The sequence below is a fragment of the Dipteris shenzhenensis genome, chromosome 31, assembly GCF_047967505.1.
Source record: "Dipteris shenzhenensis isolate YYH24624 ecotype China chromosome 31, Dip_SZ_1.0, whole genome shotgun sequence".
Taxonomy (NCBI): domain Eukaryota; kingdom Viridiplantae; phylum Streptophyta; class Polypodiopsida; order Gleicheniales; family Dipteridaceae; genus Dipteris; species Dipteris shenzhenensis.
Window position 1 is genome coordinate 296949 of NC_141626.1, and position 27275 is coordinate 324223.

Below are 27275 nucleotides of genomic sequence, written 5' to 3' on the forward strand. Positions count from 1 at the left end.
CGTCAACCACTCAACAAACCCACATGCTGCAAGTAACGATTTACACTCGGTTCGAAAGGTTGATTCTCTGGCTAGGCTTTCACAAAGGGCATGCCAACAGCTTCCCAAATCAAAATTCATTGCCAGATGCAAAATAACGTCACGCGAGCATCGTTGCATTAGCTTTCAAATGAAATTACTCCCTTGGGTAATTCTATCGATAGCCTTCGTCAATCTAATCCTCATCTGTCACCACACATCCACGTTAATCGAGATGATGTCAGTTCTTTCAATTAACAAAACTTCCATCGGTGCTTCTCTCGTATAGAGAATCCTCAAATCCACCCTGTCAGATTAAGGGCTCTGATATTAAACTGTCAAGATCCCATTTCAATCGAACATTACCACCATCTGTTAACCTGAAATTCCACCGGTATCTGAGATATTTCACCTCCCACTCTGTGTGACTGATCACAACTCCATAACAGAATTCACTTTTCTTGAAGGCATATCATCAGTTCACTTCGTGGATAGAGATCAGGGCACCCCCAAATTTCCCTCAATAATTTTAATTCCCAACGTGATTCCCTTGCCACTTGTGATAAAAATAGCACTTAAATTTTCATGCCCTCTAGGAATTTACATTAAGTCCATTAGATATTTCTTGCCCCTAGGAACATGACTATTTATATGCCCCTAGCATGAATATGCACTTGGTCTAATGAACCACCTAGTCATCTCAAACCCCACATTGAGCTGGATTTTGGAGTGGATTTTGGCAGACTGCAATTTGAAAAGGAATATGCTAATTACCACAAAGCTCTCTTCCCTTTTCGATGTAGCTAGCTGTGCAGTTATTTGCATGATTGGGATTTGAAACTACTTTATATTGCAGTGATTTTCCAAGTGTTGAAAGGTGTGAGTTTACTTTTGTATAGTGGGATTTTTAAAAAATAATAATAAATACCTGCAAATGTGGAAAGAGATTTGGGCAAGAGATGGAAGTAGAAGAAGAAACTTCCCATGTGGATTGCATGGGATTGGAAGTCTGGCGGGTACAGCAGCTATCACTTCCCCTGGCACGCGGGGCTCAGTCATTGAATGCCAGAATCAAAACTTTAGAAGATCCATTGCAGCAGATTGATGCAGCAATTGTAGGCAGATCAACATCAGGACACTGTTACGAAAAATTATGCGTACATTTATTGAAGTGCATTCTAGAGACAGTAAAGGTAAGACACCGCCTGAACCAGAGTTTAGTATCCATATGCAGGAGGTGATGCTCATCCCATTCCTCGCTAATTGATAGACCAAAGCCAAGTCCTTGCACAAGTCAGGCACATAGAGAATATCAGTAGGTATCTTGAATGGGCCGCTCCCAATCCCTTTCATAGGGCAGCTACGATTATCCCCCACTATGATGGATGATCCCATACTGACATTAGCCATGCTTACAATCCGTTTTTTTTTCTTCGACATGTGTTTCGAAGCTTCTATTGGCAGGCCACGGGAACAAGCTGCAAGAACGGGTGGACGGAGTGCCCTGGCATTCCCGGTCCCATACACGTTGCAGGAACATGAAACCTGCTCCAAGTATGTCTCCAAATAGGGAAAGGCATTCCATCCATTGTGAACGGGGGAACAGTGTTCCATGGTAACTATAATCTTAGGCGAAAGAACTTATCCATAGCATTGTATACAGATAAATTTAGAGAAATTGTAACGAAGATACTTGCTCCGTTGCCACAATAAACACCAAGAAGAAAGGGGAGGGAGATCCCCATCAGTGGGCCTGTCAATCAATTGACCGTTTTAGTGACGAAACCTATGTATGTTGTCTAGGGACCAACTCCGTCAATCGGGTAAGAATGGAAGAGATGGTCTCGGCTAATGACACTGGCTATAGTGAAAGCTGGCGCCATTGAGGAAGGAAATCAATAATGAGACAATGCAAATGCTCAGCCTGATTGGTGTGCTTGGGACCCTCCCCTCCTTTGTGATCTTGGTAGCTCATTGTCTAACGAGTGCTACCATCACTCTAATGGTCTGTCTCCTCAAGTCAAAAAGTAAATAGAGGATCAGTAGTCACCATGTGTAGGTTAACTTGAGTGTGAGTCGTTCGTGTCATGATCTCTGGTCCCGACTGCATCCTATCACAGCTACCTTTGGCTCGAGTCAGCAAATAAGTCATCAATGATCACCCTCTACCTCAATTCTAACGAGCCCTAATTCCCTCACCTCTACACTCCAAAGAGTTGGCCTCTATGTCGTACGAATCAAGGAGTAAAGTCGCCACACTTTTCCAATCAGGATGGGCCAAGAAATCTCAGTCTAAATCTGCTCTTAGATAGACAGTGATAATATACAACGATCTCTCATAGAACATAGGGCCCTTGAATGCAAATTGCTCCTACCCTCTTGAAAGTCGCAAAGTACACATCCGTCTCTCGTGTGATGGGTCCTCTACTCGGCCTATCTCAGTACATAACTGAGGTGAGAGGATACTGGAAACTACCCAATCAAGTTACTCAAGGCATGTGGAAGATGGATCCAAGTATAGCCAGGGGGATTGATAAAGCCCTCCTTTGAGATCTACAGGCAATGATCTCTATAGAAGCTGAGTTCTACCGGAAGCTCATGGAGTGCTAGCTAGGTCATGTACTTGTGGAGTTTAGAAGGTCCTCTCTGATGATTTGGTTCACCTTGTGATTGGTGAGAGGGATGGATGGAGCCTCAAGGCTATAGTAAAACAGTAGTAGTGTGTCCAAATGGAGTCCCATGCCTCCAAACCATCTGCGTGTCTTAGAGTACCAGCTCCTCTGGTCCCCCTCTACTTCTACTACCATAGACAAGGTCAAGGGCAGACACGGTACCCTACGCCATCAAGATGTAGTAATGCCACAGTCCTTGGCTCTTTTGAAGGTATGTGACCAGGTGGAAGGAAACATCAAGCTATAGAGGGATAGCTTCAAACTTGCTAATAGGATATGGTGTTGGCGATGGCTTGCTATGTGTCGCTTGAGACTAGAATCAGGTGATCAAGATAGGATTGGAGCCTGGTCCACCTATCTCTTGACAAGGTTGACCTTCAAATCATCTGTCTCACAAAGAATCAGAGATTCATCCAATTGTTGCTCGAGACAAGAACAAGGTCATCATGATAGGATTGGAGCCTGCTCCACCTAGTGCCATGATCAAAGACTCAAGCTCATCAATGTATAACCAAACAAGGTTGGTGACAGACGACAACCTTGTCTGATCGAAATCGTGCTCATGATCTCCTCTATTCACCAAGTCTTCGGTCTGACTATGGTTGATAACAAATCGTAGAGTATTTGGACTGTCCAAATGATGTCCTAAAATATCCTAAACCATGCAATCACCTAAATAGTCAAGCCCGTGGCACTGTCACAAGCTTCGCAGAAATCCACAAAGCTATAGTAGACCCTCTGCTTCCATACCTTGGCCTCCTCAATGACACCTCTTAGCATGAAAATGTGGTGCATCGTCCCTTGTGTGGTCTGCTTGGAAGCATGCCTACACAACAGCTCCGAATCCCTCACGCTCCGCAAACTGGCTAACCTGAGTGTCAAGAGCTGAAGCGTAGATCGTGGACATGACATGCCCAATCATAATGGTCCTGTAGTTTTCGAACTCATGGCATCCCTACCTTATAAATAGGAACAATGGAGTTAAGGGTCCAAGAGTAAAGGGAAACCCGTGCAAATAGCTTTGCTAAGATCAGGATTAGGGTGCCAAATTCAACTGTGTGTTACTCTCTTACTCTCTCACTCTTGCTCTCTTGCTCTCACCTCTTCCTCTCTCCGTTCTTACATTTGGTATCAAAGCCTGACAATGATCTAGCTACTCGCCATCCTGCTCATCAGCAGTACAGCCTACTATGCAGCCTGCCGTACATTTGTACGGCAATTCCGTACTGCACAGCATTGTCATCCGTACTACAAGCCTTCCTCCGTACAACTTTCACTTGCCGTGCAAGACCTCTAGGCCGTACAACTCCAACCTACCCGTACACACAGTTCCGTACTGCTTCTACCAACGCACTCTGTCCCGTACAATTTCTACATCATATATCCCGTACAGCTCCTGCATCGTGCATCTGCATTGCTACTGCACCATACGACTGGTCATCCGTACATCCCGTACATTGATTCGTCAACCGCTGTACTACTTCGTTGATTTGCCATACAGAGCCGTACATTCGTTCGTACAGCGCTGTACATATGTCCATACAGCAACCGTACTGCTCCATCAACAGCATTCAAAACATTACGACAGTCAGTCCGTACATTATACGGATTCTGCACCAATTCCGTACATTTGATTACGTAGCAGGTGTTTTGCAAGTAGATTTGGCAGAGTTTGTTTGGGTTTATGCTTTTGGGCTGTTGCATTTTTTAGCCTCTGATTGGCTGAGACACCAAGTTGTGAGTGGTGGGCAGATATTTCTGTGGGGGTTAAAGGTCACTGTGCCTTAACCCCAGTTATGTACAATACTCAAACACATATATAAATGAATGAAAAAGAAGATTAGGGTGGTTCTGCACCCACCAAAACTTGTGTGGCTCTCTGTCTCTCTCTCTTGCTCTCTCTCCCTCTTCCGTTCTTGCTTCCGTTGAGAGCACTCTCAACTGGTATCAGAGCTCGGGTGATCTAGCTGAGCGTGCGTGAATGCTTGGAAGCTCAGCAGCTCTGTGGGAGGAAGGAGAAGCTTTGTGGGTGACTTTACTTGCATCCGAGTGTGCAGAGACCTTGGAGGAACCTTTGGAAAAGTCGCTTTGGCTTTACGAAGTGGTTTTGAGAGCCTGTTAAGAGCTTTCAAAGAAAAAGTCGTTTTTTGAGCTTTTCCCTGTTCCGTTCGATGACAGAGACTCCGTATTGACTTGTGGAGGCAACTATTGCTTGCTTTTGGTGTCCACATTACTTCAGGAGCTTGGAAACACCTTCATTCTTGAATCTAAGATCATTTCAGTGGATTTCTGACTCACTGTGTCAATTCCTGCGTTTTTTGCCCGGGTGTTGGAACTCAAGTTTGGAGCAACCATTTGCAGATCTGTCAGTTCCGATGGACTCAGGAGGTCCTAAAACTTCTATGTTGCTCATCATTCGCACTCCGGTGGAGTTTACAGATAGCTCTGTTTCAAAAAACGTTTTTCAGTCCGTGTGTTGGACCGAGTGATTGAGACCACGGTTTCCAAAACCGTCTGTCCCATTGCGTTCCGGATGCCCAAAAACCCCTACCTATCAGTTCTTGCGCGATTCGGTGAAGGATTTTCAGAGTTATAAATCTCTGTGTATTCGATTTCGTCTCTCTGTTATGCATTTTTCATACTAAGGTTTTGAAACCTTAGATTTATGCCACATGGCAGTGGATAAGTGTTAACTCCCATTTCTCACTCATCAGTTGGGATTTTGGAGTTCTGGCAGAAGAGAGATATTTGCGGATTTTCTTGCTGAGTCCGATTATGCAATGGCGCCCATGTTTTGAAGCATCTCAGGTTCTATTTTCAGTAGCGCTCATTACCGTGAGACTATGATTTCTTGAGCATACCTTATGCAGATCACTCTGGTTGCAAAGTTTGAGCAGTGTGCGCTCATTCGTGGTATGCATTAGGTTGCAATGGATGATTTATAGGCCATTTGGATGCATTACGGTCCTTGTTGGATGCGCTGATAGGCCCAAATTGCCTTGTGGGATGCTATTTTTTATGGACGCTTTGCACATGGATGCTATTTTAAGCTGAGGGACAGCTTTGACACATTGCAGGTGATGCACTGATAGTGCTATGCTCTCTTGGATGAGACATTATTGATGCATATGCCAGTGGACAGTGTTTATGCTTGAGTCATTTGGCACTTATTGGCATTTTCTTTTGGGCAAGATTTGCTCATATGGATGCATAGTATATGCACATGAGTCAGATGCATCTTTTGATGCTTTGAGCTTTGAATTTTGGTGATATTTCACTCTATTGTGGCATACACATTTGGGTGCACCTGGTATTTGGTGTGATTCTCTCTTGCAGGCACTAGCATTTGGGATTTTGCTTTATTTGCATCATGGCATCCTCTTCCATGCCTGAAAATGAGTTTTTCAGCATTAACAAGTTTGATGGGACAAACTTTTCTTTGTGGAAAGAACAGATAAGGGATGTGCTTATTCAAAAGAAGCAGATTAAACCCTTGGTAGGGATTGAAGCTAAGCCTGCAAATATATCTGAGGATGATTGGAATGAGTTGGATGCATTAGCAAAGTCTACTATTAGACTTCATCTTGCAGAGTCAGTTTATTTCACAGTAGTAAATGAGCAGACTACAGAAGATTTGTGGAAGAAACTGTGTGCCACTTATGAGAAGGAAACTGCCTCTAATAAAGTTTACCTCATGAAGAGGTTGTTTGAGCTGCAGATGAAGGAAGGGGTCTCCATTGCTTCTCATTTGAATGAATTCAATATTATTTTCAGCCAACTTCAGGCTCAGAAAATGAATTTTGATGCGGAGACTAAGGCAATATTTCTCTTATGTTCATTGCCATCCTCATGGGATACCTTCCGTACAGCTGTCAGTAACTCTGCACCTGGTGGAGTACTGAAATTTGATGATGTTGTGGGTAGCTTGTTGGCCGAGGAGATTAGACGGAAGTCTATGGATGGCAACAAGCAGGATGCAGCCTTAAATGTGCAAAGGGGCAGATCACAGTTCAGGGGGAAGTCCCAAGAAAGAGGGAAGTCTCGTAGCAAATCCAGGGCACGGAACATTGAGTGTTACCATTGTGGCAAGAAGGGCCATATGAAAAAGGATTGCTACAAGCTGAAAAGAGAGCAAAAGGATAAGAAAAAGAATGCGAATTGGGGTGCAAATCAAAAGGAAGAGAGTCCAAGGGAGGACAAAGGAAAAGTGAAGATCGAGGAGATCAATGCAGTCACACATGATAGTGACAATGATGTTCTCTTCATGTCTAGTTTATCTGCAGAGTTGCTTACCACTTCAGATGATGCATATTCCCAGGATTGGATTTTGGATTCTGGTGCTTCATTCCATGTTACTCCCCATAGGGAATGGTTCTCCACTTATGATAGTGGAAAGACAGGTTGTGTGCATCTTGGAAATGACTATGCATGTGACATAGTGGGAGCAGGTGACATAAAGTTTTCTTTTGCAAATGGGTCTGCATTTGTTTTGAAACATGTGAGACATGTGCCTAAGCTGACCAAGAGTCTTATTTCAGTGGGTCAGCTAGATGATGCTGGTTTTCACACCACTTTTGGCTTTCAGAGTTGGAAAATTCAGAAGGGCTCTATGCTTTTGGCCAGGGGTGCCAAGTGTGGGACTTTGTATCCCTTACATGTATCAGGGGTATTTGATCATGTTGTTGCAATAACCGAGCAGCCAAGCACTTCTTTGTGGCATTGCAGGTTGGGGCACATGAGCCAGAATGGAATGAAACTCTTATGCCGTTTGGGTTATGTACCGCATTTGAGTTTCTCTGATTTTGAATTTTGTGAGCACTGTCTCTATGGGAAGCAGACTAAATCAGCCCATAAAAGAAGGGGAAAGAAAGAGTTTGAAATGCTTGATTTGGTGCATTCAGACGTATGTGGTCCCATGCCTACACGGTCATTAGGCGGGGCTGAATACTATGTGACATTCATTGATGATGCAACTAGGAAAGTGTGGGCTTATGCTATAGCTCGGAAGAGTGATGTGTTCCAGGTATTTCAGAAATGGCTGGCCTTGGTTGAGAATCAGTCAGCTAGAACGCTTAAATGCCTACGGACTGACAATGGTGGAGAGTATCTCTCTCATGACTTTCAGCATTTCTGTGATACACGTGGGATTAAGAGGGAGCTCACATCCCCTCGTGCTCCAGAGCAAAATCCAGTTGCAGAAAAGATGAATCGTACCATTCAAGAAAGGTTGCAATGCATGCTTTCCAATGCAAGTCTTTCTGGTGGTTTTTGGGCTGAGGCAATGAAGACTGCAGTGCATGTGATCAATAGATCACCTAGTAAGAGTTTGGATGGTGGTATTCCTGAAGAGGCATGGAGTGGCAAGAAGCCCTCTTACTCTCATTTGCGTATATTTGGGTGTGAGGCATATGCACATGTGCCAAAAGAGCTTCGAAAGAAGCTAGATCCTAAGTCTAGGAAATGCATCTTTCTAGGTTATGGTGAAAGTGGAGAGATGGGCTATCGTCTCTGGGATCTAGAAGCAAAGAAGATCATACGCAGCCATGATGTGGTCTTCAATGAGAAGAAGATGCATAAGGCACCCATGAGGGATGTGGAAATGAGGAGAATCACTTTCGAGGATGTGAATCCACCTGCATATGTTAATAGGCAGAAAGTTGTCCATGCACCAAATGTGCAAGAAATGGTACAACCAAGTACTCCCACAGGTATACAATCAAGGGTAGATGATGGATCATCTATTGGTGGAAATGATGAGCCAAATGTGGCTGATATGCAAGTGGGACAGCAAGCTGAAATGCCCTTGAGAAGATCATCTAGAGTGTCTAGACCGCCTGATAGGTTTGTTCCAGGGGTAGACTATGTGATGCTTACTGATTGCGGGGAGCCTTCTTGCTACAGAGAGGCTATGATGCGTGAGGATCAACGCAAGTGGGAGTATGCTATGCAATCAGAGATGAGTTCACTTATGAAGAATAAGACTTGGGACTTGGTTTCTTTGCCACATGGAAAGAAAGCATTGCCATGTAAATGGGTCTACAAAATGAAGGTCACAGGTGATGATGTGCCTAGATACAAGGCCCGTTTGCTAAAGGGTTCAAGCAAGAGAAGGGTGTGGACTTTGATGAGATATTCTCTCCGGTTGTGAAGATGACCACACTTAGATGCATGCTTGGACTAGTGGCAGTAGAGGATATGGAGCTTATGCAAATGGATGTCAAGACAGCTTTCTTGCATGGGGATTTGCATGAGGACATCTACATGGTGCAGCCGGAAGGCTTTGAAGAAAAGGGCAAAGAGCATTTAGTTTGCAAGCTGAAAAAGAGTCTCTATGGTCTTAAGCAAGCACCTAGAGAATGGTATCAGAAGTTTGATGCTTTCATTCGGTCCCAGGGTTTTAGAAGGAGTGAAATTGATCACTGCCTCTACACTAAAAGGGCTAAGGATAGTAGCCTGATAATCCTGGCACTATATGTGGATGATATGCTATTAGCTAGCAAGAATACTTATGAGCTAGATGCATTAAAGGCCAAGTTGCATGAGGCCTTTGATATGAAAGATTTGGGATTTGCAGGTCATATTCTTCGTATGCGCATCACGCGTGATCGGAGTAGGAAACTCCTTTGGCTTTCACAAAAAGAGTATGTTACAAAAGTATTACAGCGTTTCAATATGGAGGGGGGGAAGGCAGTGAGTACTCCATTGCCTCCATATGTGAAACTGAGTCATACAGATAGTCCCAAATCAGATGAGGAGAGGGCCATGATGGCCAAGGTTCCTTATGCATCAGCAGTTGGGAGTCTTATGTATGCTATGTTTGCTACTAGACCAGACATTGCATTTGCAGTGGGAGTTGTTAGCCGGTATATGGCTAATCCAGGAAAGAGGCATTGGGAGGCAGTTAAGTGCATCATGAGGTACATGAAGGGTACCAAGGAGATGTGCATTTGCTTTGGTAAAGGAGACATGCGTGTACTTGGGTACACAGATTCAGACTATGCAGGGCATGTGGATAGTAGGAGATCCACTTCTGGTTATGTGTTCACCTTTGCAGGTGGTGCAATGTCGTGGATGTCTCGTGCACAGAAGTGCGTGGCTTTGTCTACCATAGAGGCTGAGTATGTTGCAGCCACAGAGGGTTGCAAGGAGGCTATATGGCTTGATCAGCTAGTGGGAGATTTGGGGATTCATACAGGTGTACCGACATTGCATAGTGATTCCATGAGTGCTATTCAGCTAGCACAGAATCCAGTCTTTCATGCAAAGACCAAACACATTGAGGTCAGGTACCATTTCATCAGGAAGGTACTTGAGGACAAGCGCATAGAGCTTGTCAAGGTTCATACAGATGATAACCCTGCAGATATGCTGACGAAGAGTCTACCTAGTCAGCGGTTTGAGTATTGTCGTGTATTGATGGGCATTGGATAGTATGCTCACTGGTTGTTCTCCCTTAAAGGCACATTGTCCTTTAAGTGGGAGGTTGTGGGGGTTAAAGGTCACTGTGCCTTAACCCCAGTTATGTACAATACTCAAACACATATATAAATGAATGAAAAAGAAGATTAGGGTGGTTCTGCACCCACCAAAACTTGTGTGGCTCTCTGTCTCTCTCTCTCGCTCTCTCTCCCTCTTCCGTTCTTGCTTCCGTTGAGAGCACTCTCAATTTCTTTGCAGTTTGCATCTATATCCCAGAAGGGATTTGTGTTGTGCATCTCTACTCCTAGGAAGGGAAGTTAATTATCAGTATTTGCTGCAATTTATTGGCATTTATGGCCCAAAATAATCCCAATCAAATGAAAAAGATCTACCAGGCTCCTCCCCGCTCCCTTGCTGCACCCTCTCCCTCTCCCTCAGCCCGTCCCTCCCTCTCTCCCTTGCCCTCAGCCCCTCCCTCTCCCTCAGCCGCTCCCTCCCTTCCCCTCCTCCCCTTCAGCCCGCCCCCTTCCTGCTCGCTTCCTCTCCTTTCAGCCTGCTCCCCCTCTCAGCCTGCTCCCCCGCCCCCTCCCCCTGCCAGCTCCCTCGCCCCCTCCCTGCTGCTCCGCCCCCTCCCTGCCTGCTCCCCCGCCCCCTCTCTGCCTCTCCGCCCTCTCCCTGCCTCTCAGCTTGCCCCCTGCTCCCCCGCTCCCTCCCTGCCTCTCCGCCCCCTCCCTGCCTGCTGCTCCCCCGCCCCCTCCCTGCCTCTCCGCCCCCTCCCTGCTTGCTCCCCCGCCCCCTCCCTGCCTCTCCGCCACCACTCTGCCTCTCAGCCCGCCCCCTCCTCTCCCTCTCCCCCCCCTTCCCTTCACTTCCCGCTCCCTCTCCTCCCCCTCTCAGCCTGCCTCGCCCCCCCCCCTGCCCCTCCCTCTCCTTCCTCTCCCTCTCCTTCCTCTACCTCTCCCTCTCCTTCCTCTCCTCTCCCTCTCAGCCCTCCCCCTCCCAGCCCGCCCCCTTCCAGCTTCTCCTTCCTCTCCCTCTCCTATTCCTAGCCTGCCCCCTCCCTCCCTCTCAGCCTGCCCCTTTCCCCTTCAGCCTCTCAGCCTCTCCCCTTCTCTCCCCTTCCCCCTGCTCCCTCCTCGCCTCCTTTCCCTTTTCTCTGCCCCCCTTTTCTCCCGCAGCTTTTTTTGGAGCGGAAGGAGCCTTTAAATTGTTAGAATCGGCCTTCTCACCTCGATTGGCAATGGCTACTCCGTCAGCCAATCCTACTCCACCTCCACCGGCCGCGAAAACTATAACCTTTTCTAAAGACGAGTTGCAGCAGCTCAAGAAGGATGTAGACATTGAATGCTCTACCACGTTGCTAGCACGCATCTTCGGGTCTCACCCCTCCAGATCCCAAGCCAGAGACTGGATGCTTGCGGCTCTCCCCCCAAACCTCACTCCACGATTGTTAGATGTCTGTCTTCTGGGACGAGGTTTTTTCCAGGTTGTCTTTGACACTCCAGAGGCTGCGAGCACTGTGCTCAAGGCTGAGTTTTTACACCTGGGACACAGGAAGATCTTCTTTGAAGCCTTTCATATTGGTTTCGACCCAGTGGAGGCAAATAAGAAAATCTTCTCGCTCTTCATCAGATTCCCCGGGCTTCCCCAGGTTTACCATCGACTTCTTTCTGTTATTGGGGAGCATTTTGGCGCAGTTGCTGAGATCCCACCCCTCCCTGGGTTGCCATTGACTGTAGCAGAGGCAACCAGCAGAGGCAACCAAGGCTGATGGGGTTCCTAGAGTTAGGGTCCTTTGCAAGGATCCTAACCTCAAGATGGATCATGTTATGATCCAGCACCCAGATGGTTCCTTTTTTCGCCAGAGAGTAGAGATTTCAGGCAAACAGGACCATTGCAGGATTTGCAGGACCTCTGGACACTTTGCCAGGGATTGCCCCAGGAAGAAGAAAAGGCCCAAGAAGCCCTCTGGTACAGCTACCGCCCCATGGCCTGGACAGGGGGGACAGGGGGGTGGTATAGGTCCAGCACTTGCTCCTCGGCCTCAACAGAGGGGTGGTACGGGTCCAGCACCTGCTCCTCGACCTTCGCATGGCGGTCCTCCTCAGATTGGTGGTGGTACAGGTCCAGCACCTGCTCCTCGGCCTTGGCAGGGGGGTGGTACAGGTCCTTCACCTGCTCCTCAACCCCCACCTACATCAGGAACACGCGACGCTCTCCAGTGGGTTCCGGTACGTGTGCAGATCCCTCCTTCAGTTCACGAGGGTACTTTAGTGGACTCTGCTTCACCTCCAGCTATCCCTCCAGTCTCACCATGCACAGTCCGAGATGCTGAAGCTTCGACCTCCTCCCCGGTTGCAGCTTCTTCCCTAGATACAGTGGTGCCAGATGCTCTTCTTGAGGCAGGAGAGGTCTCCGAGGCTGGGCTGACACAGGATAGAGAGCATTCCTCACTTCCTCCCTTGGATAGGGGGAAGGGGATAGCTTACACTATTGATCCTCTTCCCTCACAAGGGATCCTTCGCACTCCGGTGTCTGGCTTGCTCCACAGGAACTCGTTTTCAGCCTTGGCAGAGGATTCAGATTTCCCAGAGAAGGAGTTTGTGCCCGCTACTTTTGGGGAGCCAGTGATTGGGTTTCCTGTTGACGGGGCTTCTTCTTCAGGTGCCAGGATTCTTTCCCCTGTTGATTTTCCACCACTTGGTTCCATCCTCCCTCCCCGAGCAGGAGGTCTTCCCCTGTTGAGGGGTTTGTTTCCGCCACTAGGTCGGGTAAGGTGTTCCACTCTACATCCTCCCGTCGATGAGGATTATTAGTTGGAACATACATGGCCTAGGTGGCGTCCCACATCGCCGCCGTAGACAGCTGATCCGGGATCAGCTTCATCCAGGTGTTACTGGGGGTTCCATTGATATATTATTTATTCAAGAGCACAAGCTGGATTCTAGAGATTGTGCCAAGTCAGGCAAGTTGCTTTCTGGCCATACTTTTTGGTCGCCTGCCTTGGGCACCAGGGGGGGCACTTCTATTTCAGTTTCGCAGTCGATTCTCCCCTTAGTTGTTGGGCACAGAGTCATTATTCCCTCTAGAGCTCAGTGGATTATTCTTTTGATTGGAGGGCGTAAGGTTGGTTTCCTTAATCTGTATGCCTCCAACATTAGAGGGGAACGTGTCCTTATGTGGAAGACTTTGCTCTCCTGGCCCCCATTGTGGATTCATGGGTGATTGGAGGTGACTTTAACACGGTCGAGTTACCGTCAGACAAAAAAGGGGGTAGAGAAGGCGGACTTCACTCTTTGGAGAGAGCAGCTTGGGATGCCTTCCTTTTTCACTTCGGTGGCAGAGATACTTGGTGTGATGATGCCTTTCTTATTCAGCCACAGTCTCTCCTGTTCTCTTGGTCGAACAGGAGGCAACAGATGCCTATTCATGCACGCATTGACAGATTCTATGTAGATGATTGGGCACTAGACAGAGGTGGATCGGTATGCATTGCTGCTGGGGTTTCCACTTCAGACCACTTCCCTGTTGTGCTGGCTATCTCAGAGCCTCACTTGAGAGGCCGGTCTGCCAGCATCAGGATTCCAGATGCCTTTTACACAGAGGAGGACCTTACAGAGGCAGCCCTGCAGATATGGGTTGCTCATGTCCAGGTGGGCAGCCATATCCATCACATGTAGCCGCTGCCCTTTCTGGTCTTAGCAACTTCTTACCGCTCAGTTGCTTGTACCAGGAGACGAGATATTCTCAGATGTGAGATTGGTGTTCGCCAGCAGTTGGCAGCTTTGCAGAGGGAAGAGCAGAAACGGCCTTCAGATGCTTGGATTCAGGAGCGCCTTGCTGCAGCAAGGGCTCATCTGCAGTTATTGCTTGTTGATCAGAGAGCAGAGTATGCCTTTCAATGCACAGGAGTCCTTCTGGATTCAGATGGGTGGTAGATTCAATAAACACTTTTTCTCTACTCTTGGCCCTAGACATAGTAGACAGAGTGTATCCCAGCTTATTGACTCACATGGGGTTTTACAGACAGAGCCTGATGATGTCTTACGCATAGCTTCAGATTTCTATGCCACCCTTCTTACTGCTGATCCTGAGACACACGATAGAGAGGATGCTAGAAAGGCTATTTGGCAGAGCATCCCTGTGTTGGTGAATCCGGATATGCATGTTCTACTCGACGGACCTTTCACCAACACAGAGTTCAGGACTGCACTTTCAGCCCTTCACAAGGACAAGTGCCCAGGTTCAGATGGCCTTACCCCGTCTTTTTTCATTGCATTTTGGGATATGATTGGAGACTATATTACTTCAGCCCTGCAGGCCATTTGGGACTCTGGCGAGATGCCTGGGTCGCTTACAGAGGGTCTCATCCACCTTATCCCAAAAGGAGGTAGCAGAAATTTAGTGTCCCAGTGGAGGCCTATCACACTTCTGGGGACTTCTTACAAGATTCTGGCCAAGGCTATCAACCTCCGATTGCAGCCACTTCTCCCTGATCTCATTCATGACACTCAGACGGGATTTGTGCATGGCAGAAGCATTTTTGATAACATTTTTTCTTTCTGGGAAGCTTCAGAGTGGGCCATGCAGAGTGGCCAGAATCTTGCCATTCTACTTTTGGATTTTGAAAAAGCTTATGACAGAGTAGATTGGGGTTTTTTGGAGGGCACCCTTCTACGCTTTGGCTTTACTGATGCTTGGATCAGAGGTGTTTCCTCTTTGTACAGATCAGCCCACAGCCAGGTACTTATTGGTGGGGTAAGGGGTGAGAGATTTCAGATTTCGAGATCAGTCCGTCAGGGATGCCCCCTTGCTCCTTTCCTTTTTTTGTTCGTGGCCGAAGCTATGAGTATCTATGTTAGATCTCAAGCTGACATCTTTGGGCTGAGACTTCCCATCAGAAGGGAGGAGGAGCTACTTGACAGTGAGTTGGCTGATGACACAGCAGTTTACTTGGATGCCACTCCACAGACGCTCACTTCTTTCAGGACAGCATTGGATTTATTTTGCTTGGCGGCAGGGGCGCAAATAAATTGGCATAAATCCAATGGCTTTTGGATCAGTGATGAGGACACTCCAGTTTGGGGGCTTGACATAGGATTCACTTGGGTTCAGAGGGGTAGGCCTATCAGGTGTTTGGGCTGCCAGGTCGGCTTGGATATTTCTACCACACAGCAGTTTGCTCCCGTTTTGGAGAGCATCAGATTGAAGCTTCTTTTTTGGAGCTCAGCCAAGCTGGACCTTGCCTCTAGAGTTGTGGTAGTCAACCAGGTCCTCTTGGCCACAGCCTGGTTTGTTTGTTCATGTTGGTGCCGTTCTAGGGACTGCATCATTCAGCTCAGAAGACCGATCAGAAACTTTCTCTGGAGTGGGCTTGATGGCACAACAGATGCCTTAGCCAGGGTGGCTTGGGAGACCCTCATCCTCCCTACACAGGAAGGGGGTCTCAATATTATTGATCCAAATTTACAGTGCAGAGCTTTACTTTGCAAGATGGTGGTGCGGGGACTTATGCCAGGGCAGGAACTGTGGAAGGACTTTCTTATCAGCAGCATACAGAGGTGCACACCTTCTTCAGGAGGAGACTGGATGAGCAGTGTTAGATGGATCTTCACCACAGCACACCTCAGATCACCTTCGTCCCCTCTCATGCTTGCCATTCTGAAAGCTTGGGCCAGTTTCAGAAGCACTCTTCGGAGGATTCCTCCTTCCTCTCGTGAAGAGATTGATAGGCAACCCATCATGTGGAATGACAGTATTTTAGATGATCATGGCAGACCACTGGGTGCCTCACTCTACATGCAGTGGTCCAGGTGGGAGAGGGGACCTGCATCTTCTATGGGGTCTTGGAAAGCTTTCCGCAGGCTTCCAGAGGAGACCAAATCAAGGGTGACACGACATCTCAGAGGGAGTGCAGGGAGGATCTTGCAGATTGAGGCAACCCTTCCAGAGGTTTGGGTAGACACAGATGATATGCCACTCACTTCCTCCACTTGGGCAGGTACTTTTTCGAGAGGCGGGGTTCCGCTTCAGGTTTTGGCCTTTCGAGATGCACAGGAGGATGCTTTGGTTTTTAGTGTCCAGGATGGTGGCAGATTGCTCAGATCCACAGAGGACATCTTGCTTGAGTCTGCTTTTCAGCCTATCAGGGTTGTAGGTCTTTTGATGCAGGGATCAGATTCAGAGTGGTTCCTAGACCCAGACCCCCGGCTACTCTCCACCGGGTCTTGGAGGCTCTGGCTCTATGGGGGAGTTCCCATCAGGTATTTGCAGTGGGACCCCGGAGAGTGGGAGTGGATTGGCGCAAGGCATCGAGAGAAGAGCATCCCCTTCTTTCGTTACACGGTCAGTAATGCCAGGAGATATCAGCTCAGTAGTAGAGGTTGGAGACCCTCCAGAATTCCTCGTTGGGAGACTTTTGGTATTACTGTGGATCAGCAGAGGTGCTTCCGGAGGAGACTCTGGAAATCCCACAGGAATAGAAAGATCACTATCTTCTTTTGGCTTTCTATCCATGGAGGGATTGCAGTGAACCTTTGGAGGTCCAGGTTCGGAGCCGACCCTACATGCCCTCAATGCCTTTCTGCTTCGGAGTCTATTCAGCATTGCTTATGGGATTGCAGACAGGCGAGGATGATTTGGATGGGGGTAGCCAGGATTTTCAGTCACTTTGCCCATTCCCCCTTTTTTATGACATGGGGCTCGGTGGCTTGGCTTTCTCTTACAGGACCTCAGGTTTTCTATGAGGGAGTTGACTCCTCTCGGGCCATTTCGGTTCGACGTCATCGGATTGAGTCCTGTTCGTTGGATGTGGTACCACACCTTCCTTATACAGCTGTACATGCCTCTGTGGATACTTCTTGGGAGATTCTAGCGAGCATAGCATCCTGGCATATCTGGAGAGCCAGATGCACAGAGGCTTTGGAGGGTACTCAGGTTCATCCCTCGCACACATTGGCTAGTATCTGGACAGACATCGTACATACTTTGATGGCCATATGGACGGGTATGCAGGGGGACTCCCGTGCAGCCTCAGCTAGGAGGGCTTCTTTCTTCAAGGAATGGAAGGATTCTCCTTTCTTCTCTGAAACTACTACAGGGTTGAGGTGGCACTTTCAGCCTCAGCCTTGGTTGTTTTCCACCTCACTCTGAGGGGGTTTTTTATTTATCCTCATGATTTCATGATGTATTCCGCTTTGAGCTTGCTCTCGCAGGTTTTTTCTCTTACTTAATAGAAGTCTTTTTCTTGAAAAAAAATAATCCCAATGATCCTCACACAGGAGGACAAGTTGGATGGTACCAATTACTCTTTATGGTGTTTTATGGTACGCAATCTTTTAGTTGGCGAAGATTTGTGGGATTATGTCATTGGGGATGAGACAAGACCAGAGAATGCGGTTGCACCTGCCACTCCTAAACAAGATGGAGGAAGAGGTAGCGGACAAGCACAGGGTGCAAGACAAGCACTACGTGCAGTTGCTGCGATTGTTGCTTCCACACAAGAGCAGAGGACATGGGATTCTCGTGATGCACAAGCACTATCTGTGATTTCTCTGTCTATTAAGAGGTTTATTATTCCGCATATTTCGTCATGCAAGACCTCTAAGGCAACTTGGGATATTCTTGAGAGGATGTTTGCAGCCCGCAATGATGCAAGAGTTTCATTCTTGAAGAGACAGTTGACTCATACTCATATGGATGAGGGTGACTCTATGTCTGAGCACCTCACCAAACTTCACGATTTGCGAAAGCAATTATTGAATATTGATGAGATCAGAGATGGTTGCTACAACTTTGAATTCTCTTCCTGAGTCTTATCTTGGTTTTCACACCTCATTGAACTTGTCTTTGAGGGGGGATGGCAACCCTCTCACCTTTCATGCATTGATAGGGCTTTTGTTGCAAGAAGAGCAGACACAGAACAATATGGCCATACGTGCAGGTGAATATGCCATGTTTTCCAAGTTCAAGCCAAAAGCAAAAGAGAAGCAGCATACAAATCAGCCTGCAGATGGTGTGCCGTGTCCATGCCTCCACTATAAAGCCATGGTACCAATGGAAGAGGTACACCAAATGCGGGCCAAGGAGGATGGGGCTCTACTCCACAAGTGTCGAGGTAGTATCGGGGGAGCTCACCTCGATGAGGAGGTGTGAGGCCCACAATTCTATCCACGATCGCCTTGTCCTGCGAAACTGAATTGCTTGCTGTACCGGTTGCTTGTCAACTGGTTAAAGAAGGACGTTAACAGCTATGGGATTCGAGGGTGCTACCATAGAGCCTGTAAGAAGAAAAAGAGACCCAGAAAGCAACCAGCTCGTACTAGCTTACGACAACGAGCAAGAGCAGGACCTACCGCTCCATAGGCACTGCCTCAGACATGGGCTCAGACACAGGCTCCCCTCCTCCTAAGGCTACTCAAGTCCCTCTTGCACCCCGCACCACCTCTAGCCCACAGTGGGTTCCGATCGCGGTTAAGGCCCTCTACTTCATATCACACCTCCACTGATTCAGAGGCTACCCCCTTGGATCCTCGGGAGGAGACTAGTGTTCAAGAGCCTTGTTCGACTCCACCCCAGGATCACGCTGTACCTTCCTCAACAGCCCAGGTTGTTGGCACCTCATCCGCAGCACTTCTTAATCAGGACTCAGTACAGGTGCCTCTTCTATGGATAGAGGGAAGGAGGTCTTACATTCTCTCCCTGCTTTAGTAGGAATCCTTCGTACCCCCTCCCCAGGACTGGCTCAGCGGAACTCTTTTTCCGCTCTGGAGGCCTCTCTGACCTCCCAGAGGATGATTTTACCTTCCACTTTCGGAGAGCCAATTATCGACATCCCTTTTGAGAGATCTTTCTCTCTCTCACCTGTGGACTTTTCTCCCCTTGGACCTCGTGTGTATGGTTGGAGGTCAGCTCCGGTGGAGGGTTCTTTTTCCGCCACCAGGTCTAGTAAGGTATTCCAACCCGCTTCCTCCCGCCGATGAGGATAGCCAGTTGGAATATACAGGGATTGGGCAGCATCCCTCATCGCCGTCGCAGACAACTAATCAGGAACCAGCTCCATCCAGATGTTTCAGGTGGTTCCCTAGACATTCTTTTTCTTCAGGAACACAAACTGGATGTCAAAGATTGCTCCAAGTTAGATAAGCTGCTTTCAGATCAGACTTTTTGGCTTCCTGCCTTGGGAACTAGAGGAGGTACATGCATATCAGTTTCAGATTCCATTCTCCCTCTGGTCATTGGACACAGTACCATAACCCCCTCCAGGGCCCAGTGGGTTTTACTTCTGATTGACAGACGTAGGTTGGCTTCCTCAACCTCTATGCTCCGAACAACAAAGGGGACCATGTTTTGTTTTGGAAAGAGTTGCTCTCATGGGCTAACATTGCAGATTCGTGGATTATTGGAGGTGACTTCAATATGGTTGAGGCACCTTCTGATAAGCAAGGGGGCAGAGAAGGTGGTATTCATTCCCTCGAGAGAGCAGCTTGGGATGCCTTCTTGTTCAGATTCAGTGGCAGAGATGTTTGGTCAGATGATGCATTTCATGTTCAGTCTCAGTCACTTTTGTTTTCATGGTCGAACCATAGGGTGCAGATGCCTATCCATGCCCAGAGTGACAGATTCTATGTGGATGACTGGGCTCTTGATAGAGGGGGGACAGTTTGCATTGCACCTGGTGTTTCCACTTCCAACCATTTTCCAATAGTTTTGTCCATCTCAGAGCCCCATCTGAGAGGACGGTCTCACAGTATCAGGATCCCCGATGCCTTATACACGGATGAGACTCTAACAGAGGCAGTCTTGGAGATCTGGGTTTCTCACATGCAAGGGGGGGGGTCCTTCACATGTGGCCACAACACTTGCCAGTATCAGCGACTTTTATCACTCTGTTGCTAGTGCTCGGCGAGGTGAGGTACTCAAGCGGGAGATTGGTATCCGCCGGCACTTGGCAGCCTTGCAAAGGGAGGAGTAGAAACGACGATCAGATGCTTGGGTACAGGAGCGCCTTGCTACGGCAAGGGCTCACTTGCAGACATTGCTTGATCAGAGAGCAGAGTATCCATGCACGGGAGTCCTTTTGGATACAGATGGGAGGGAGAGTCAATAAACACTTTTTCTCTATACTTGGTCCCAGACATAGTAGAGAGAGTGTCAGGCAGCTTATTGACTCTGACGGCGTTTTGCAGTCTCATCCGGATACCATCATGCACTTAGCGACAGATTTCTATGCCTCCCTTCTTTCCGCAGATCCTGACACACAGGCCAGAGATGTAGCTAGAGATGAAATTTGGTAGAGTTTACCTGTGTTGGTCACACCAGAGATGATATGCTCACTTGATGCACACTTTACCAACACAAAGTTCAAGATTGCTCTCTCCGCCCTTCATAGGGGCAAATGCCCAGGTTCTGATGGTCTTACTTCTCCTTTTTTTACAGCCTTTTGGGATATGATAGGTGATCATATTACTTCAGCCCTGCAGGGCATTTGGGACTCGAGTGAGATGCCTGACTCACTGACCGAGGGACTCATACACCTTATCCTCAAAGGTGGCAACATGAATTTTGTATCCCATTGGAGACCCATTACTCTTTTGGGAACTCTATACAAAATCCTTGCCAAGGCGATCAACATCTGATTGCAGCCCCTTCTTCCAGACCTCATCCATGATACTCAGATAGGCTTCGTGCATGGCAGGAGCATATTTGATAATATCTTTTTCTTTTGGGAAGCCACAGAGTGCGCTATGCAGAGTGGGCAGAGGCTGGCAGTTCTACTCTTGGACTTTGAGAAAGCCTATGACAGAGTAGATTGGGGTTTTCTTGAGGGCACTCTTCTACGATTTGGATTTTCAGATGCATGGATTAGAGGGGTGGCCTCCCTTTACAGATCAGCCCACAGCCAGGTTTTGATTGGAGGGGTAAGGGGTGACAGGTTTCAGATTTCCAGATCAGTTCATCAGGGATGCCATTTAGCCCCCTTCCTCTTTCTTTTTGTGGCAGAAGCTATGAGTATCTTCCTTAGATCTCAAGCTGAGCTTTATGGGTTGAGATTGCCCTTGAGACAGGAGCAAGAGCTTCTTGACTGTGAGTTGCCTGATGACACTGCTATTTTTATTGAGGCCTCTTCGCAGTCACTTGATTCTTTCCGGACAGCCTTGGATATTTTTTGCTCAGCTGCAGGGGCACACAGCAGGGGCACACATTAACTAGCATAAATCCTTTGGCTTTTGGATCAGTGATGAGGACACTCCAGGCTGGGGAGTTGACATTGGCTTTTCCTGGATTCAAAGGGGTGTTCCTATCAGATATTTGGGACGCCAGGTAGGATTGGGCATCCCTCCAGCACAGCAGTTTGTCCCAGTACTAGAAAGTATAAGAAAAAAGCTCCTTTTTTGGAGCTCAGCCAAACTTGACCTTGCCTCTAGAGTTGTGGTAGTGAACCAGGTTCTCTTGGCCACTGCCTGGTTTGTGTGTTCTTGCTGGTGCCGGTCTAGGGATTGCATCACTCAGCTCATTAGACCAGTCAGGAATTTTTTATGGAGTGGACTTGATGGCACGGCAGATGTTGCAGCGAGGGTGGCCTACATTATTCTCCCTACATGGGAAGGGGGCCTTAATATCATTGACCCGGACTTGCAGTGCACGACATTGCTTTGTAAGGTGGTGGTGAGGGGACTTGTGCTTGGGCGGGAACCTTCGAAGGATTTCTTTTTTGGACGCATTCAGGCTTGCACACCTACCTTGGGAGATGATTGGGTGGACAGCCCTCGCTGGATTTTTACTTCCGCCTCTCTCAGGTCTCCTGCCTCTCCTCTCATGACTGCCATCCTAAAAGCTTGGGGGAGCTTCAGGAACACTCTTCAAAGGGTTCCACCCTCTACCCTTGAAGAGATTGATAGGCAACCGATCATTTGGAACGATAGTATACTTGATGAGCATGGCAGACCACTGGGCACTTCCCATTATATGCAGTGGTCTAGATGGGAGAGAGGCCCCGCCTACACAGTAGGCACTTGGAAGGCTTTTATCAAGCTACTTGAGGATTAGAGGCTTCAGTCCGTGAGTCACCTCAGAGGGGTAGCACGCAGGATTCATCAGATAGATGCAGCCATCCCGGTGGAATGGACAATTGAGATGCCTATTACTTCCACCACTTGGATGGGAGCTTTTTCAAGGACAACAGTTCCTCTACAGGTGATCGCTCTTCGAGATCTCGAGAAAGATGCTCTAGTCTTTGACGTTGGGGATGGAGGTATACTCTCTAGATCCACGAATGATATTCTTCTAGAGGTTGCCTTTCAGCCTGTCAGGATTGCTCGTTTTGTGCACCAGGGAGCAGGCTTGCAGGGGTACTTAGACCCCGACCCTCTGCTCTTGGCCCTGGGATCCTAGAGGTTACGGTTATATGGAGATGCACCTATCAGGTGCTTGAGTGGGACCCAGGAGAGTGGGAGTGGATAGATCATGGGCACCAAGAGAGGGAGATTCCCTTCTTTCGTTTCACAGTTGGTAATGCCAGGAGATTTCAGCTGGGCAGTAGAGGTTGGATTCCCTCAAGAGCCCCCCATTGGGATAGCTCCTTCATCACCGCAGATTTGCGTAGGAATTTCTGGAGGAGGCTCTGGAAATCCCTCATAAATAAAAAGATCACTCTTTCCTTTTGGCTTTCTATTCATGGAGGGATTGCAGTGAACCTGTGGAGATCACGATTTGGGGCTGATCCCACTTGCCCTCGCTGTCATTCTGCAGAGGAGTCAGTGCGACATTGCCTTTGGGACTACAATCAAGCGAGAATTGTTTGGAAAGGAGTTGCTCGGATACTCAGCATTTTTCATACTTCCCCTTTCTTCATGACTTGGGACTCGGTCGCATGGTTATCCCTTACTGGGCCCCAAGTGTTTTATGAGGATGAGCCTTCTTCTTGGGCACTCTCGATCCGCCAACAGGTGATAGAGCCCTGCTCTCTTCAGGATGTACCACATATTCCTTTTAGAGCTTCACATGTTTCAATGGACACCTCTTGGGAGATTTTGGCTAGCATTTCCTCTTGGCACATTTGGAGAGCAAGATGCACAGAGGCCTTGGATGACACCCAGATACACCCATCACAGGTGTTCACGGGTATTTGGAGTGACACGGTTCACACTTTGATAGCCATATGGGCTAGCATGCAGGGCCCTTCACGGGCAGCCTCTTCTAGGAGGACTGTATTTCTTCAAGTTTGGAGGGGTTCTCCCTTTTTCTCAAAGGTTGCTACCGGATTGAGATGGCACTATCAGCCCCAATCCTTTCTTTTTGGCTCTTGAGCTTTTCATGCATTGCATGGTGTATCCCGTATTCCCGTATGGAGCTTGCTCTAATGGTTTTCTTTAATACTTAATATAAGTCTCTTTTTTTTTGGGGGGAGGGGGGAAAGGGTCCATTGACACATAAGGCAAGGTTGGTTGCCAAAGGCTATGCTCAGCAAAAGGCATTGATTATGAGGCGGCATTTGCTCCTACTTCCAGGATGACTACTATCAGATCAGTAATGGCCATGGCTGCACATTTTGATTCGAATGTACATCAGTTGCATATAAAAACAGGATTTCTTAATGGAGACTTGTTGGAAAAGGTTTATGTAAAGCAACCTCCAAGCTTTGAGGTATAAGGTGATGCACATAAAGATGTGCAAGCTGAATAAAGCTTTGTATGGACTGAAATAGGCTCCACGTGCTTGGTCTTCGAAGATTGATGCATTTCTGACCAGCAAGGGTCTCAATAATAGTCCAACTGAGAGTACCTTCTACATCAAGAAGGATGGGGGGATATTTTGGTCATCATTCTTTATGTAGATGATCTGCTGCTCACATGGTCCAATAAAGGAAAAATTGCAGATTTCAAGGCTGAGTTGAGAGCTACTTTTGACATGTTACATTTGGGCATGCTTCATTTTTATTTGGGGATCCAGTTCATACAAGAAAGTCGTGGCATCATTATGTCTCAATCCAAGTATGTGCAGAAGCTTTTGGATCGGTTCAAGATGCAAGATTGCAAGCCTACAGCCACTCCCATGGAGCCAAGCCTGAAGCTTACCATGTATGGTGGAGGTGAACCAGTTGATGCCACACTTTACAACCAGGTTGTTGGATGCCTCCTTTACTTGTGCAATACTCAGCAATTTGCAGTTTCACAAGTGGGCAAATATATGCACAGCCCCAAGACTTCACATTGGCAGGCTGTAAACGCATTTTTCGTTACTTGCAAGGCACTAAGTCTTATGGCTTGATGTTTCCCAGGGGGGTGACTTCCAAATGCATGCTTACGATGACTCCGATTGGGCTGGAGATTATGATACAAGGCAGTCCACCAGTAGCAATTGTTTCTTTTTGGGTCATGCTTGCATTTCTTGGTTGAGCAAGAAACAAACTACTTTGGCAACCTCCTCATGTGAAGCTGAGTACAGGGCAGCTTTCACAGCAATAGTTGAGTGTGTTCCCCTAACCACCACGATTAGTGGGTTGGTTAGGTTTTGTCACTAAGACAAAACCCCCAATCTTGTAAGCTTTCTTATCCTTTTCTATTCAACTGTGTGTTGGTCTCTTGCTCTCCTGCTCTCACCTCTTCCTCTCTCCGTTCTTACAAGATGGTCCATCAAAGAGAAAGTATATGTTTCATTTACATGGCATAAGTGGCCGTATTACTTGAGTTTGCCTCTAATTTTAGAAAGTGTTTGCCCACACATATGAGTCCTTTTGAATTGAGTCATGGATTCATTCCTTAAAAAGCGCCTAGCGCTGCAAAGTATAAATTGATGAAGCAGAGATTTTTGATTGATATGCCTTCACACACAAAGTCCTTGAGTACATGAAAATGCATGAAGTTATCATATATATATCATAGTTACCACAAAATCTCTTTCACCCCTCCAGAACGTTGGGAACATCATTTCCTAATGGAAGGGAAAACTGAAAGCAGTTCCATGTTATCGGAATGCTAACCACGTCCGGAACGTCGAGGAAACCTGTCTAGACTCCGAAGGAACACATTCTCAGAACGCGTTTAGGTGCCAAGTTTGGCGTTCCCGTGCATGTTTTGGTGTTCCTGAGTAAGTTTGTTCCCATGGCATTCTCATGCAAGTTTTGTTTTCATATTTTAGTACATTTCCGTGGGATTTGATGACATGTCGTATGACATGGCGTTGACATTCCCCCATCCCAAAATGTTCTCATTCCGGTATCAGACATTCTTGTCCCCTGGTACTATGATGTGTGTGTGTGCATGCGCGTGGACATGTGTGTGTGCGCGCGTGCGCACGCGTGTGTTGTTCTTTACTTGGGTTTGCTACTGGGCACTCTGGACTCTCTTGAAAGAGAGAAACCACAGAGCCTTTGGTGATCCTATGTTTTCTCCTTTTGTTTTCTTCCGTCGTTCTTTGCAGCAATCACTCTTTGATTGTCTGCAAACTCACTACATAGATTATGATGTATATTTGTCCTACATGGAGATTTTCTCTTGATGTACTTTTCCAACTTCCCAGTTTCGGGATAGCTTTCTTGTAATATAAAGCATTCAAAGTTTTCATAGAGAGAGAGAGAGAGAGAGAGAGAGGGATGCATTATCGCCCTCCGTGGCAAAATATTACTCGAATGCTTTAGCCTTTTCTGCCGGTGCCACCACTTGAGCTTGAGGATAGGCTTGAAGATTGGACTCTTCGTTCCTCAGGTTCATTAGCCCGTCCCTTGAGATTGTCCCACATTACGGCATTTTATTGATGGGACCACTACTTCACTCAATGGTTTTTTGGTACAACATGGGATCACTTTGGAGGATTTTAACTTTATGTCGCCATTCCTGGCATGTAATTTCATATTGTCATCTTCTTTTCTCGATGTCCTGTCTCTTTTGACAGGTGTGCTTTGGTGCCTTTTTCTTTTGTACTTCATGATGGGTTTTTACCTCTTTTAGAGGTTTCCCATCTAGTAATATATAGTATTACAAAAAAAAGTGTGTGAGCAGATGTAAAAGCTCTGGTTCAACGCTTTACTTCTATAATAGCGCAGCAAGGCCAATTGTCCATAGAGGATCAATCTACTTTTAGGGATGCCTTTCGTTGCTTGTCTGACACTGAGCATCGCAAGTTAAGAAAATGGCAGCTTGGCCCTCCGCAGAAAGCTATGCAAGACGCGAGTTTTTCTTCCAACACCTTTTTCAAAAGTCTTCATGCCTCTCATCGCATGCATTCTTTGCATCGTGTTTTGCGCCAGGATGGAACATTGACAGTGAATAGGCAGTAGCTTGATGATGAAGTGCATAAGTACTTTTCTGATATGTTTGTAGTCACGTCTCCTCCCTTGCCTATATAGGTTGATGCCTAAGGGGTTTTTCTGCACAATGTTTGACTGAGACTATCCCAATAGGAGCTTTAAAGTTTTAGAATTGAAAGCGGCACTTTCCAAGTTAGGGCACTCTAAATCTCCTAGTTGGGATGGAGTGACAGTTGAATTTTCTGCTGAATTTTGGGATCAGCTGAGCCCAATTCTTTTGTTCCTCATTAACAGGGCTTGGCTTTCCGGTCACCTATCTTCATCTTGGAAAAAGGGCTTGCTGCGTTTGGTTCCCAAAAAGCCCCTCAGGCAATCTTCATCTAATTGGTGTCCAATGACGTTGACGCATGTGGTGTACAAGATGATTTCTAAAATGTTGGTTTTGCACATATCGCACTTCTTGTACATGGGATTGCACCCTGCACAGTATGTTTTTGTCCCTCGCAGGCAAATTATGGACAATATTGCAAATGCTTATATTGGCATAGAACATACCAAGTACACTCAACAAGATGTCCTCATCATGTAGTTTGACATTGAAAAAGCATTTGACACTGTTAGATGGGATTTTTTTTTTTTGCAAAAAAATTGTTAGATGGGATTTTATTGCAGCAGTTATGGGACAGTTGGGTTTTGGACCAAAAATGCAAAATGTGGTTTACTGGCTATATGAGGAGGGCACAACAAGCCGACAAGGATGTCCTCTTAGCGCTCTCCTCTTTGCAATTGCTACTCATCCTTTGCTGATGTATATGGATGTCTTGGTTTCTCAGCAGGATTTGCATGGCATTCAGTTTCCAAGAGGCCCATCTTTTGTCATCCACGCTTATGTGAATGATTCCTTTTTCTTTTTATAAATT

At 47.1% G+C, this 27275-nt stretch overlaps 1 protein-coding gene and 1 pseudogene across 7 annotated transcripts in view; one reads left to right on the forward strand and one right to left on the reverse strand.

The window, feature by feature from the left end:
* The window catches only part of LOC147880866 (UDP-N-acetylglucosamine diphosphorylase 2-like), a 194721-nt gene that overhangs the window by 81439 nt on the left and 86007 nt on the right, over positions 1-27275 (reverse strand). The gene's annotated exons all lie outside the window — the stretch shown is intronic.
* LOC147880868 (uncharacterized) lies at positions 17432-26385 on the forward strand (annotated as a pseudogene).